At 46.1% G+C, this 15,779-nt stretch overlaps 1 non-coding gene across 1 annotated transcript; it reads left to right on the top strand.

Moving 5' to 3' along the window:
• Positions 1-107: 107 nt before the first annotated feature.
• trnal-aag (transfer RNA leucine (anticodon AAG)) lies at positions 108-189 on the top strand. Its single transcript has one exon. It is a non-coding gene; the product is annotated as a tRNA-Leu (tRNA).
• The last annotated feature ends 15,590 nt before the right edge of the window (positions 190-15,779 follow it).

Below are 15,779 nucleotides of genomic sequence, written 5' to 3'. Positions count from 1 at the left end.
CCTGTGACCGTGGAGGGAAGGAGTCCCCCTTCAGAATCAGTTTGATATCATTGTTACTTCCTCTTCAACATGCCTTTAGCAGACCAACTCAGAGAACAGCTCAGTGAGGTAGTGTGGCCGAGCGGTCTAAGGCGCTGGATTAAGGCTCCAGTCTCTGAGGAGGCGTGGGTTCAAATCCCACCACTGCCATCATGTCCCAGGTCACTGGAGAGGTGTGGCAGGTCTCTCACAGCCTCTCCTCTCTCTTCCACTCAGATCTTCAAACCTGTGACCAAAAGAAGAATCCTCCTCTGAGTCCACAGACCTGAGCATTGCTGCTCTGACTACCAGGTTACCTCCTGGTGATCATGGTGAGGTAGTCAGTTGTTCCTTTGTTTTTTGACAGAGGCTTCATTGTGAATTAAATAATTTTAATTCTTTACTTGAAGTTTCACGCTGTTTCGATTGAAAAAGGCGAGTTCCTGGAGAAGATCTTCCAGGGGTCCAGGTTAAAGCGGTGCCCCAGCTGGCACCAGGCGCTGACCCAGGTCCTCCATGAGAGATACTGTCAGTTCTGTTCTGCCCTGCTCACAACCACAGGCTGGTGTTGAGGCCTGCAGCAACCAGGGCCCCAGTCACCAAGAGTATAAAGGCTGGTCACTGTGGCAGTGGGAGGAGTCAAAATGAAGACAGACCAATGTGAGCAGGACGTTCCTGGAGAAGTCAGAAGAACTTGACCATGTTTCCTACAGTACCCAGGAGGCCTGGTAGTTGTTGAAGGAAGCTCCAAAAGCAAAGAGCAGACAGCAGGACATCAAAAGAAAAGATCCAGACACTAAAACTACAAGTAGAAACAAGAAGAAATACTAAAAGCTTTGGAAAGATACTACAAGGTTGGATATACCTTATTATATACACTACTATTCTCATTGACTCCTAAAGAGGGACAGGAAACATTAGAATGTGGATCAGATCAGCTGATTTCAGTGTTGAGTCCATCCCTCCATCCACTTTCTATTCTTGTCCTTTAAGGGTCATGGGGGGGGGGGGGCGATCCCAGGTGACATTGTTCAAGAGGCAGGGTTCACCCTGGACAGTTCAAAATTCCTGATGATGTCATCAGGGCTTTGACAGTAGCTAGAATTCTGTCTTTGATCTCAGGAGGACATTAAAGAAACACAATTGAGGAAAGTAGAGGAGAACATTCAGCTTCATTAGAAACACTTGAACTGTTGAACAGTAGAATTTGTTTGAAACACTGAGTGACAGGATTGAAGAGGGAAGATTTTTCTTACTTTAAATTGAATTCTAACTTTAAACTGTGGATGAACATTTTTAGTCGTTCATATTCTAACATACAGAGGAAGTCATGACATTCCCTTTTTAAAAAAAGAAAAAACATGTGAAGCTCCTCCCCCCAACTCCAGATGGACAGACAGACATGAGAGTGGCCAGGAAGCAAAGAAGTGTTGTGCTCCTCTCCAGTGCTCTGGTGTTCATTTTTTCTCATTTTGAAATTCAACAGCTTCTATCATTGATTTGACAGGAAATGTTGATGACACACTGGGATTTTTGTTCTCCTGCTGTCACTGTCAAGTGCAGCTGAACATGAGAGGTAGCAGGATCATTCATGTGTTCATGTTTCCAGCAGACAAGGAGGAAACCTGGGAGGACTTCAGTGACTTTGATCAGTGGTTCTCACTTCATCTTCTCAGTATAAAGTTCAAAGCGTGGTGGCCAGGAGTTGAACCTAGAATCTTCTGATCCGTAGTCAGACGCGTTATCCATTGCACCACCAGCCCTGTGAAGAAGCTGCTATGTTCATGTGTGCTTGCTGTTACAGAAAACCCCAACAACATGGTGGCATTTTCAGGGGACACAATGGTGCAGTGGTCAGCACTGTGGCCTCCCAGCAAGAAGGTTCAGCTCTCCTCCTATTTGGTTGCTAGGAACCTGAATCAGGCCTCAGTGGAGCGGTGCTGCTGAGGCTGAGTGAGGCTGAGTGAGGGACTGAGCAGGAGCCAGCAGGTCCAAGCAGGTTCAGGCAAACTCCCCTCGGTCCACCAACATCAAAGCAGAGGAACTGAGTTCATCTAACAAAATGATTCATATCATCTCCTCTTGGAATGTTCTGGAACTACAAGTACACTTAAAATGGCCGACTTATGACAACAGAAGGAACTTTGAAGTAGATTTGATTCATTTAAGTCAGTGACAGTCATTTTTTCAAGAATTTAGTTCAGGTAACTTGATTGTTTTACTAAGATGAGCTTTAATGTTATACCATTGAAACAAGACCTTCATGTATTTATGATGACATCACCAATAGGAGCCTTCAGTCTGTCAGGGGGTAGAGTTCAGTCACCACCAATGACATCAGAGTCAGAGTTTAGAGATCAAAGACAGACATTAAAGTCTCACATTAAAGTCTCTCTTATTAAAAAAATTAAAGTGTCATATCTTTGAAAATATACTGCAATACATGAAATATTATATTTACATGAATGGTAACCTCGTTCTTATATTCTTTAATATACTGCAATAGTAATGGACCCTCTATGACACTGTAGTGATGAATCTATCAAGGAGTACAAATGATTATAATCAGAGAATTTTGAAGTCAAGTTTGAGATCAGTTAGATCCTCTCTCTCCCTCCCCCCTCTCTCTCCCTCCCTCCCGCCCTCTCTCCCTGTCTCCCCCCTCTCTCCCTCTCTCTCTGTCTCCCCCCTCTCTCCGTCTACCCCCCCTCTCCCTCTCTCTCTCTCTGTCTCCCCCCCTCCCTCTATCTCCCCCCCCCTCTCTCTCAGGAGCTTTTAAATGAATATTTTAATAAAACAGAACAGGAGACTGAAGAGTGATCACTCAAACCCACAGGCTGAATGGGACATCTCTTAAAAACATTGAACCACTGAGTAAAACCATAGAAGCGCTCCTGTCTAGTCGGTGCTAACAAGTTAGCTGTTGAGTGAGTCCAGCTGTGCTGTCCAGGAATCCTGGTCAAAAGCCTACACACATCAAACAGCTGGTGTGTTGGTGGATCTGTGGATCCTGCTGGAAGAAGCAGGGTGGAGCTCTGAATGGTTCCTGTCTCAAAGAGCTTCTCTGTGCAGCTCCCATCAGCTCCTAAAAACAGGAAACCAGCAGATTCACTGTTGAACAGTGGCATTAAAATGTCTCAAAAGCTGTCCTGTCCACCATTTGTTGGTGCAAAGACATTTAAAAACACAAGTTGAACATTTTCCAAAGTTGCTCTCACCTTCTTTCAAACACCTGGAATGATTTCCTCCAAACCAAAAGAAACTGGTAAAAAAACAACAACAAAAACCTCCTGGAGAATCAAACTCCACCCTCTGCTCCAACTGGACTTGGGACTTCAAATGACCCCCATTAAAAGCCTGCCTGCATCCCCATTCACTGACTGTTGTGCTGTGGGTCTCCTGGACAAACATGGCAGGATCCTCTTGATCTCCAGGAGTTTAAAAGAACAGCTCTTTTAAAATGGGTTCTGGCTCCGTTCAGGTTTAGAGAGCTGAGACTAAAATCACACATGAATGAAAGAGGGAACCCAAGAAAACAAGTCAGCGTGAAAGAGGAGCAGATTTTAAAACTCCTCATCATTTCCACCTCCAGGAGTGAAGCCTCCCGTGACCCAAGAGGCTCCAGCTGGCAGAGCTCTCACTGGTTTCTCCACCACCTCGCTAACCTGAGCTGGAGCATCTGAGAACCAAACAGTGACCCCCTTCACTCCAGAGCCGACTCCACAAACTCTGAGCCCCCACTTTACCCACAGCCAGCAGGCCTCCTCCACACTGCATGACACACGACGACTAAATTTAACACTTCTCATCAAGAGATCTGTCACAGGTGTCTACTGTGGAGGGTCAATCTGTCCATCCACATTCAGATCATTAACACAGCGACTCCTAAGCACCAGTAGAGCCTGTTCATCGTCCCTGGGTGGGCTCAAACCACCAGCCTCTCGGTTAACAGCCGAGCGCGCTGACCGATTGCACCACAGAGACTCTGAGTCTCCTGCTTTTCATGAAGAGTTTTCAGGCTAAATTCAGTGTGTGAGGTCCACACTGCACATTTGAGGGACCATGAAGGACAGAGGAGAGTCTGACTGTCATGGTGAAAGCCTTCAGCACTAGAACTGAAACAGCCCCACCATCTTAACCCCCCCAGACCAAACAGGCTTCATCAGAAACAGACCCCCCTCCTAGAACATCCAGAGATCATCAGTCTGATTCATAGAACATGACAAACAATCAAGAACATGTTATTGTTTGATCAGAAGCTGAAACAATGTTTCTATGTTTGTCTGTTCTGGTCTGAATGAAAGAGGAGGTTTTCTTGGTCATGTGACGTGGATGAGAGTTCAACTAGAACTTCCTGCTTCAACAGGATTTTAGTTTGTTGGGATTTTGTCAAAGCCACCAACCAAACCTCTGAGTGGTGCAGATGTCTGCTGCCTCCTCAGAGCAGACTGGAGCTCAGCCTCACTCACCTGTGGGAGCCCCAGCAGAGCCACGGTGTGATGGAGTTTCAGTTCAGGCTCCAAGGTCCTGGATTTAATTGGTGTCCTGTGTTTTTAGGCCTCCTGGCACCGATGAATGAATGAACCATTGTTCCAGAGGGAGCTGGTGTCAGGTCAGTCCCTGTTTCTACAAGACCTCCTGCTGCAGAGCCAAACTGGGAAACATTTGAAACTCAAATTCCTGTTCTTGTCACAATCCTGGTCTCCTAAATCAAGGCCTGTTCAGTCAATGGTAGAGCAGAGAGGAGCAGAGGAAGAGAGCTGGGACCAGAACCCAGAGGTTGATGGATCAAAACCATCCTCTGCTCAAAGAAAGGAACAAAATAAACCCTTACCTTTAGGAATGTGTGTCTGTTAAAAAGGATTTCAAAAGGAAATTTGTCTTCCTCCAGAATCACAAACAATTGTGAGTTAACAACAGTCTCCTTTCTGACTGAAGCAAAAGTAGACTTCAAAAGGTTTTTCTGATTCAACATAGCAGCTAAATTTCCATTTCTATACTGATTATCTGTTAAGGTTCATGGGGGGGTGGAGCCTATCACAGCTGACATTGGTCGAGGGGCGGGGTTCATCCTGGACAGGTCACCAGTCCATCACAGGGCCAACACATAGAGACAGACAACCATTCACTCTCACAGTCACACCTACAGTCAATTTAGAGTATCAATCAGCCTCGTCCCCTCTTGATGTCTTTGGTTCTGGTCCCAGCTCTCTTCCTCTGCTCCTCTCTGCTCTACCATTTATTAAACAGGTCTTGATTTAGGAGAGCAGGATTGAGACAAGAACAGGAATGTGAGAGTTGAAGGTTCACAATTTGGCTCTGAAGCCTCAGCAGGTAAAGATTCATCTCTTATTTCAGAAGTGATTTGAAGAATTCATTGTTGCTGAACTGTTGATGCTTCAATTTCTGGACGTTCACTGGTGGAATGTTTGAGGGTCAGAGGTGAAAAGAGGACAAGTGCACCTGTTGTGTGTGATGGGGCACCAGCATGGAGGAAGTTGTCAAACATTTCCAGCTAAACAGCAGGAAACTTCATGTAAAGAATTAAAATGATTTAATTCAGTGTTTAACTGCCAGGCCTCTAGAATAAAACACCAGGAACAACTGACCACCTCACCATGATTTCACCCTGATAACCAGGAGGTAACCTGGTAGTCAGAGCAGCGGTGCTCAGGTCTGTGGACTCAGAGGAGGGTTCTTCTTCTGGTCCTGGGTTTGAAGACATCAGCAGCCTTGTTGGAGTCAACTGGGATGTTCCTCTCAACAGACAGCAGCATTAAATCAGAGAGCCTGTCTGCTCCATGGCTCCTCCTGAGCTGGTCCTGGATCAGCTTCAGTTTGGAGAGTCACCGTTACACTGAAGCAGAGGTCACTGGCAGTGCTGCATATACTGGGAGGAGCCTGTGGCTCTGGGTGGAGCCTGTGGCTCTGGGTACACTGTGCCCATGTTGTTGGCTTGAAGGCAGCTCAGCGTTACTGCACATTGTTGTTTTGGAGAGTTCAAGATGAGGAGAACACTTCAAGTTCAGGACATTTTCTTCCCAGAGTGATAAAAGCAGCCAACACCTCCAGCACAGAGAGGCTGGGAGAGACCTGCCACACCTCTCCAGAGACCTGGGACATGATGGCAGTGGTGGGATTTGAACCCACACCTCCTCAGAGACTGGAGCCTTAAGCTAGCACCTTAGACCACTCGGCCACACCGCCTCACTGAGCTAGTTAGTGAGTTGGTCTGCTAAAGGAATGTTGAAGAGGAAGTAACAATGACATCAAACTGATTCTGAAGGGGGACCCCTTCCCTCCTGCAGTCACAGGAAGGGATGACAGCACCGCTAGAGGAAGCCGGGAAAGAAATGGTAAATGGACTCAATTTAAACAGAGCCATTCTACCTCAGCACACCAAGCTAGCAAGCCCACTTTTGTTACCAGATGGCCATGCTATCCCTGAGCCATGTGACCTGGATAAGATGGGTGAACTACAGCTGATCGCCATGCTAGCAAACCCCCTTTTGTCTGGTTTGGTTGTTGTTTGGTGACTGTGGATGAACACACAGGAGAAGTTGAGCATGAATCTGTGTTCCTGTTCACTTGAATATCTGCAGGAGTAGCAGGTGGAAATACTACTGTTTATTTTTGTTCTGATTTCAGAACTGTTGACACGATGGTGTCAGATTAAAGCATCTTCACCTTCCAGATGCTGGTCTCCTTCTGGGGTCCTGACTGACCTCCATCTTGTGTTCTGGATCCACCTGAACCCAGCAGCTCCAGATCCCTTCACTCCCTTACAGGGATAGAAAATGGCTGCTGGATGGAAGTCCCCCAACTGTGGCTGTTCTGAAACTCTTCTCCTCAGTCACTCCTGAGTTGACACTGAGATGGAAACTCTGAGTATCAGGTTCAGAACAGCTGATCTGAGTTGGTCCAATCAGCTGTGAGTGTGTTCACCTTGAGTGTCACAAGTGCACAACCACCACAAAATGACATCATCAATGGAGCCCTGATACCACGAGTCACCATGACAACCAAGAACAAAATAACAAGTTACTTTGAAAAAAGACCTTCATTCCTTCATGGATCCATCGCCAATATGAGCCTTCCCAGTCTGTCAGGGGGTAGAATTCAGTCACCACCAATGACATCAGAGTCAGAGTTAAGAGATCAAAGACAGACATTAAAGCCTCTCTGATAAAACAAAAATATAGTGTAGTACACTGGAAAAGAATATTGCAGTATATTAAATATGATGTTTCCATGGAGGGGCAGTTTGACATTTTTATTTTGGATGCATTTATATTTTAGAATCAGAAAGGCAGTGACAGTGACATCATCAAGACACAACCTGGTGTTACAAAGGTGAGGGGAACAATTTTAACAGTCAATCCCAAATTTAGGCCTGAAGTTAGAAAATAATATTAGCTAGCTGGCTACGTTAGCTAGTTAACGTTAGCAAGCTGGTGGTATTTAGCACCACCAACTAGTTAAACAAGGTCAACAGCTGTTATGATGATGGTCACATGATTTAACCTTCCTCCTGTGGGACCTGTTTTAGGATTTAAATGCATCAAAGAACCACATCAATTTGTTTATTGTATCAAGGATATTTGACTTTGTCAGGAACCTCTAGTTCAACAAAATAAAAGAAAAAAATGTTTTTCACTGAATTATAAAATCATAAGGATTGGTTTAGACCCAGTTATCAAAATAAGATGACAAAGCAACAGTCAGAGCCAAACCTGAAGTCAGAAGTGCACTGTCAGCAACACTGCCAGCAGCTCCTCTCCCAGTCATGGGAGCTTCAGGGACTCTCATCAGCCTCGTTCTCCCATTGACCTGCACAACAACACAACAAACAAAGACCATCCTTGATGTGTCTGCATAGAATGCATTTGTGTTGTGGACCCACATCCACCAAGAGTGCAACAGCATCCTCCTCAGCAGCCCTGCCTCAACACCAACCAGAACAGCCACAGCCACAACCCCACTCAGGATCTGGTTCCAGAAGAAAGAGGTGTCAGGTCTGCCCAAGCAGTCAGGACAGCAGGACAAATGGATTGTGCTTCAACTGCAGGAAACATCTCTGCAGAGAACACACAGAAGTGTCACACATGAATCTAAACACACACAATCAATCAATCAATCAATCAATCAATCAATCAATCAATCAATCAATCAATCAATATTTCCATGGATAAGGAAGCCTGACAAGGTCACCAAGAGATGGAAACAACTTGGAGGATAGAAAACTGTTTTAGTTTATTTGACAGCTGATTGAAGACGTGGGTCAAAACTGACCGTTACCATAGAGATGGGAACAGGAAGCTGACACAAGAGGAAGGTTCCAGCTCTGAAAAAGGAGTTTGATCAAAATCTTGAACTGCCAGTAGAAATATCCTTTTGTATGTTGACCTTTGTTGACAGACGTCACTTTAGCTTGGCAGTGACAAGAATGGCTGTTAGCTTGACAAAGAACTGCACAAACCAGGTTCAAGCTGGACTTTGGACCCTGGTATCTGCAGCGACTCCATCAACTCCTAATCTAGCAGCTCTGCTGGGTCCAACTATTTTACAGAACATTTGACAGACCTGTGGAGCAGTGAGGACAGACATGAGTTGATCACATGATCCACTGAAGCACCATTTTACCTGCCACTGAGGTCACCAACATGAGCTGGAGTTGGGAATCTTGAACTGAACCTGGTATCACAGCGACACCTACTGCTGCAAAATGGAACAGCAACATTGAACCAAGTACGGGATTGGAGGGAGACTGATGGTCGCTGTTTGGGTTTTTGAAGAACAAAGAGGGCGTGGCTTCAAGCTGGATTCTCAGAGACTATTTCCCCAACCTCTACATTGGAATCTACACTGTCATCCAGTCATGTGACTGAAGTCATCAGTCATGTGACTGAAGTCATCAGTCATGTCAGTGATGTCACTCTGCAGGACTGTCATTGCCATCACATTCTAGAAAAGAATCCAGACTCCTCATTTCTGGGGCAGTTTTGGTCTTTAAAGACTTGACAGTTCCAGGAGATTTAGTTTGGCTCAAGATCTTCAGATCAACCCAGGGCAGAAGGCTATGACTCCATTGGATTGTATCGTTGGAGCATTCAGAGATCTGGTGGATCTCAGTAGGAGCTGTATTTATCCACTGAATGATCCTGGTCAATGTGATCCTGCTCCTCCATCTCTCAGGCTGACAGAGCAGGAGGACCTGACTGAGAAGAAAGCTGCCCTTGAGCAGCTTCAGTCTCTGTGTGACAACACACAGGCAGAAAACCAAAATTTGAGGGAACAAGTTTCTACTCTTGAACATGAGAATAAAAGAGCAATCCAGGAGCTCCAGAACCTCACTGCTGTGGTGGCCAACCTCCAAACGGTCCAGGACAAGAACCAGACTCAGATAGAAGATCTGAACGCAACAGTCCACAGTCTTCAGTGTGAGGGGAGGAAGGTTGATGGAGAGAACAATGAGCTCAGAAAAGAGCTGACCAACGTTCAGTCTCTGAGGGAGAGTGAACTGGTGGAGATGAAATGTCTTGAGGAAGACCTGACAGAGAAGAAAAGTGCACTTGATCAGCTTCAGTCTCTGTGTGACAAGAGATGGACAGAAAACCAGAATTTGTGGGGACAGGTTTCTAGTCTTGGACAAGAGAAGATTATTGCATATCAGCTGGTAGAGAACATGTCTGCCATGGTGGGTAACCTTGAATCTGTGAGGGAGGAGAACCAGACTCAGATCAGAGACCTGAACACACAAGTCCACAATCTTCAGCTTGAGGTGAAGATGGTTTGCAAGGAGAAGTGTGACCTCAAGTGTGAGCTCAACTCCATCCAGGCAGAGAAGAACAAAATGAGAGAAGAACTCACTGAGAAGAAGACGACTCTTGAACAGCTGAGATCCCAGAGTGAGGAGAGAGAGGCAGAAAATGGATGTTTGAGGAGATGAGTTTCGACTGCATCTCAGGAGACAGAGACCTTCACTGCTGAGTTGGCCCACCTTGAATCAAGGAAGGACCAGGACCCCACAAAGACTGGCAGTCTGAACGGTGAAGTTCAGAGTCTTCTATGTGCAGTGAGAACACAAAAGAAGAAAAGGAGCAGTGCTCAGTGGGAAATCCTGGGAAATCTTCATGATTTAAAAAGCTGTTTGAAAGAGGAAAATCATGGCCTTCAAGTGAAGGTCCAGCAAACTTCTGAAGAGCAAACAGACACTCCCCTACGTCCAGCCAGAGAAGACCAAACAGACTCTCCCCTACGTCCAGCCAGAGAAGAGCAAGCAGACTCTCCCCTACGTCCAGCCAGAGAAGAGCAAGCAGACTCTCCCCTACGTCCAGCCAGAGAAGAGCAAACAGACTCTCCCCTACGTCCAGCCAGAGAAGAGCAAACAGACTCTCCCCTACGTCCAGCCAGAGAAGAGCAAACAGACTCTCCCCTACGTCCAGCCAGGGAAGAGCAAACAGACTCTCCCCTACGTCCAGCCAGAGAAGAGCAAGCAGACGCTCTCACATGTTCTTCTGCAGAGGAGCCATGGGATTCTGCTGCATGTCCTGTGACTGAAGAGCAGAATGATGGGGGCACCCTGGAGACTGGACCTGCTGCGGGTCAAACCAGAGGTCTACTGAGCCGTGTGACATCTGGTGTAGAAGATGCTCTGTTCATGTTCATAGTTTTTTCTTTGTGTGCTTTTCCTCAACTTTGTTTTCTTTGTTTGTTATATATGATGATACCTTGATCACCACAGCAGTTGATCCCAGCTTGATTAGCTGAGTGCTTTGCAGTCTAAAGCACTTTAGTGACACCTGTGGGGTCCCTTATCCTCCCTGACCACAGGGATTCAGCCTCACTGAAGGAGAGTGAACCTTCCAGGTTGCAGCTTCTAGACTCTGGAACGCTCTCCCACTGGACATGAGGACGCTGTGGACACCTTTAGAAAGACGCTAAAGACCCATTTGTTTAGTAATATTATTGTTCATGGAATCGTCCCTCTGTACCTGCCCACACAGGTCAAGAGGTCAAATGATTCCCTGTTTAAAACAGCTCTTCATCACATGGATGTGCATCCCAACAGTCAGAGCTCACAGACGCTCCTATTCCCTCCAGTGGGAGGCACTAGGAGTGACTGATGAGGGTCAGGGGGTCAGGCTAGTCCAGATAGTGGGTCTGTATGAGGTTGTTAGGGAGGGATAAGGTAGTGGCAGAGTTCAGGCTGTAGTTGTGCTCCAACAGTTGAGACAGGGCAGGACAAAAAATGACCTCCTGATGGCGTTAGGAGTGATTCTTACAAGAACCAATCAATAAAAGTGGGTGGTGACCTGCTCATGTGACGCTTGTGTTGATGATTACTGGGTCTCCTCCATGCTCATTTATCATGAATGAATCCCTCTGAGTAAAACACCTGATGACTCCTGAGTTGTTTCACAAAATGTGTGTGTGTGTGTGCGTGTGTGCGTGTGTGTGTGTGTGTGTGTGTGTGTGTGTGGGCAATATGTGTTATGGTTGTTATGTAGTTTAAGGTTATTATCTCTGTTTCTTGTGTCTTTGTCTTTGTTGTCCTCCCTTTCGTCCGTCCTGGATTTTTGACCTTGGTTGCAGGAAGCCTGTGACCTCAACTCCTTTTTCTGTGTTGCTGAACGTAGAGCCTTGCTTCATTGTGCTCGCTAAAGTGTGATCCTCCCTGCTAATTCCTTATTTCGTTGACTAATTACCCACCAAAAATTAATACCTAATTGCTTTATTTGGCTGAAGTTTAAAAGACCATCATTCTGGTAGCAACAGTCTTTCTTCCTTGTAAACACGCTAAGCTAACGATGGCTTCTCCCTCTTGTTCTCCTCTCTCCTGCTCAGAGTGCCACATGTTTTGTTCCTCCTCTGCCTCCTTTAGTGACACTGATAAGTGTGTTAAATGTAGTTTTTTGTTGTGTTGGAGGTGAGGCTTAGCGATGTTGAATTGGACCTGCAGCGGCTCTGCACCAAAAGCTGCAAGAGCTAGCCAACCCTCACTCGCTGGTGCAGACCAACTTAGCTTAGCTCCTGGCTTAGGCCCAACTAGCGCTCCCCCAGCAGCTACCAAGCATCTGGGAGAGCGCCAAGAAAAGTTGGGCCTAAGCTAGGATGTGCTTGCTCATGAAGAATTGTTGGGTGTAAATTCATTTAAAGAGTGTGGAACTGGACCTGTTCTACTTGTAAAGTGTAACTTTTGTTATTTGGTGCTTTACAGGGTGATGACTTGACTTCATTGCAGCTTTGACCTGAGCAGGTGTTCATTCACATCTCAGTAACAGGGGACACTTTATCACACCAGTGGACAAACATCAGCATTCATCACCCAGCAGCTCCTCTGATCAACAGAACAAGTTAAAGTATTCTGGAGAATGAGGGCATGGATCCCTCTACCGCTCACATGCTAAGCTAGCACTCTACCATTTGAGCTAATTCCCCTGTTAAGGAGCACAGCAGATGATGGAGCTTGACCTTCATCATGGTTGAATGAGCGTCACCAGTTGAAGCTTCTCTGGTTGACCAATGTAATGGAGACCCAGGGTTCCATGACATAAATGATTAATTGAAGGTAGCATTTGTCTTGGTATAAACAGTTTATGTAAATTAGAGGCACACACACATGTTAATGGTCAGGTTTATTGAATCAGCAAACATGTGAAACATTTTCTATGCCATGTGTTCCAGGGAGGGACCTGGGAAGCACAGGGGGACCGGCCATCCTGCCTGTGGAAAATGAAGACCCCAGTGTCAGTCAGTGGTAATCACTGTGCAAGGCCTGGTATTTAGTGTTGATCTAGTTTGTCTCATGTAAATGTGGGAGTTTCAGTCGTCACGGTCAGTCCTCACCTCTTCCTGGTGGTTTCCTTAAAGGGGGTGGAGCCAAAAGGGGAGAGTGGCCCAAGGAAGCTCCTTAAGAGCTGTAGGTGCAAACCTTTGCTCCCAGATGGGGGGGGGGGGGGGGGTACTGATTGTAGAGCCTGGTTGTGGTTCATTTTATTTGTTCTTTTAGCAGAGCATGGTTTCAATCCATTGACCTCTGGGTTCTGGGCCCAGCTCTCTTCTGCTGAGCCACTCTGCTGGTGCAGGAAAAGAAGAAGGGATCTGAATTTCAAATGTTTCACATTGATAGGCTCCAGCCCACCCCCCTCACCCCTCCCACACACACAACCCTAAACAGGATAAGTGGAAGAAAATGGATGGATGGATGTTTCCCAATGTGGCTCTGCAGCAGGAGGTCTTGTAGAAACAGGGACTGACCTGACACCAGCTCCCTCTGGAACAATGGTTCATTCATTCATCGGTGCCAGGAGGCCTAAAAACACAAAACACCAATTCAATCCAGGACCTTGGAGCCTAAACTGAAGCTCCATCACACGGTGGCTCTGCTGGGGCTCCCACAGGTGAGTGAGGCTGAGCTCCAGTCTGCTCTGAGGAGGCAGCAGACATCTGCACCACTCAGAGGTTTGGTTGGTGTCTTTGACAAAATCCCAACAAACTAAAATCCTGTTGAAGCAGGAAGTTCTAGTTGAACTCTCATCCACGTCACATGACCAAGAAAACCTCCTCTTTCATTCAGACCAGAACAGACAAACATAGAAACATTGACACGACAGGTGGGCACCGTCAACTTAAAGCACGTTAAAATGGCAAAATATGAGGCCATGCATGCATTTATTATGCAAAATATTTGATACTTTATTGATAATAAGGATTCCAAGAAACATTCTGAAACCAGGCTGACCTGTGCCGTGTGCTAGCCTATGGAAACAAACAGACCCAGAATCACATATAGAGGTTCAGGTTCTGGATGGTTCTGGATGGTTCCTGCAGTAATTGAAGCAGTTAAAGGCATATATATCCAAGTGTGTGTGTGTGTGTGTGTGTGTGTCAAAAACTGACCCACTTCTTTTGCCAACATGAGCCCACAGTGGTGGTGTCTCTAAAGAGGTGGAGCTCTGTCCTTCACCTGCTAGGTTCCAGCAGGCAGCTCAGGTCTAGTTTTCTTCACTGAGCCTCCATGATGAGTTTCCTCTGAGAAGTTCTTGTCCAAGGTCCCAGCTGGTAAAACCATTGTCACCAGTGATACTGGGACCCTGCAGTCCAGTGGTCTTATCAGGACCACACTGGACCTGCCGTCTTTGTTTGTTGTGTTGTTGTGCAATGTGAGAGAACGTGACAGACCATTTTATACCAAAGAAAGGCTGTGTGTGTGTGTGTGTGTGTGTGTGTGTGCGTGTGTGTGTAACCATGTTAAACTCTTTTAAATAAATGTTTCAGCCTGCTATTATTTGGATGCTGTATGATTCCTGCAACCCCAGACTAACTCAGGTGTTCGTACTGCAACCTAAAGTATGGTGATGAGGAGAATGATGAACAATCCACAAGGTGATCAGAAAATAAGAAATGGATTCAGGAACAACAAACCCATCTCTGAACATGTGATTGAAACATGTGAGTGGGACTGGCAGAACCTGGCTTTACCTCAAAGTGTCTCATCCAGAGATCTGTGACAGGCGTCTGCTGTGGAGGGTCAGTCTGTCCGTCCACATTCAGATCATTGATGCAGCGACTCTGCTAGGATCAAACTACTCAGGATGAAACAGACCAATGTTGACATCAAGTAGCAACTCAGCAGCTGATCAACTGAGTCCTCAGCACCAGTAGAGCCTGGTCCTGGTCCCTGGGGGGCTCCAACCACCAGCCTCTCTGTTAACAGCCGAGCGCCACAGAGACTCTGAGTCTCCTGCTGTTCATGAAGAGTTTTCAGGCTAAATTCAGTGTGTGAGGTCCACACTGCACATTTGAGGGACCATGAAGGACAGAGGAGAGTCTGACTGTCATGGTGAAAGCCTTCAGCACTAGAACTGAAACAGCCCCACCATCTTAACCCCCCCAGACCAAACATCATCGTCCAGCCTCCAACCAGAGGTCCATCAGTTATCATGGAGCCACAGGTGGAGTCTGGATTCTTTTTTAGAATGAGACGGCAATGACAGTCCTGCAGAGTGACATCACTGACATGAATGGATGACTTCAGTCACATGACTGGATGACTTCAGTCACGTGACTGGATGACTTCAGTCACATGACTTCAGTGCCAAACAGTGCACACTGGTGCCGACCAGTCAAAACCACCTCAGACTGTATCATTCTATATGCTTGGCTGTAGTGTGTGTGTGTGTGTGTGTGTGTGTGTGTGTGTGTTTTTAAAAAGGCAAAAAAGTCTTTTTTTCAGCAACAGAACTTTAATATAAACACAAAATGAAAAGCAGAACAAGCCAGAACCCAAAATATGGATTTACAGAGGAAGCGTGCTGGGCCCAGAACCCAGAGGTGGATGGATCAAAACCATCCTCTGCTGAAAGAAGGGAACAAAATAAACCTGGTTGTTTTGAAATGTGAATCTGTTGAAGAGGGTGGAAATGGTGAGGGAGTCAGTTGTTCCTTTTGTTTTATGACAGAGACCTCATTGTGAACTAAATCATTTTAATTCTTTACTTGAAGATTCATGCTTTTTCGCTCAAAATGTTTGACAACTTCCTCCATGTTGGTGCCCCATCACACACAACAGGTGCACTTGTCCTCTTTTCACCTCTGACCCTCAAACATTCACAGTCTTCCAGTGAACGTCCAATTGTCCTCTGAAATAAGAGATGAATCTTTCCCTGCTGAGACTCCTGATCTCTGACTGTCACTAGCATGTGCTAGCAGAATACAGCACTCCTTCTTCATGATCTGTCTTTGTCTCTGACCAGCTC

Source organism: Aulostomus chinensis, chromosome 1 (genome assembly GCF_037954235.1).
Source record: "Aulostomus chinensis isolate RoL2024-O1b breed Wild chromosome 1, RoL_Achi_v1.0, whole genome shotgun sequence".
Lineage (NCBI taxonomy): Eukaryota > Metazoa > Chordata > Actinopteri > Syngnathiformes > Aulostomidae > Aulostomus > Aulostomus chinensis.
The sequence above is the reverse complement of the archived record's forward strand: the minus strand, read 5'-3'. Positions and strand labels throughout refer to the sequence as shown.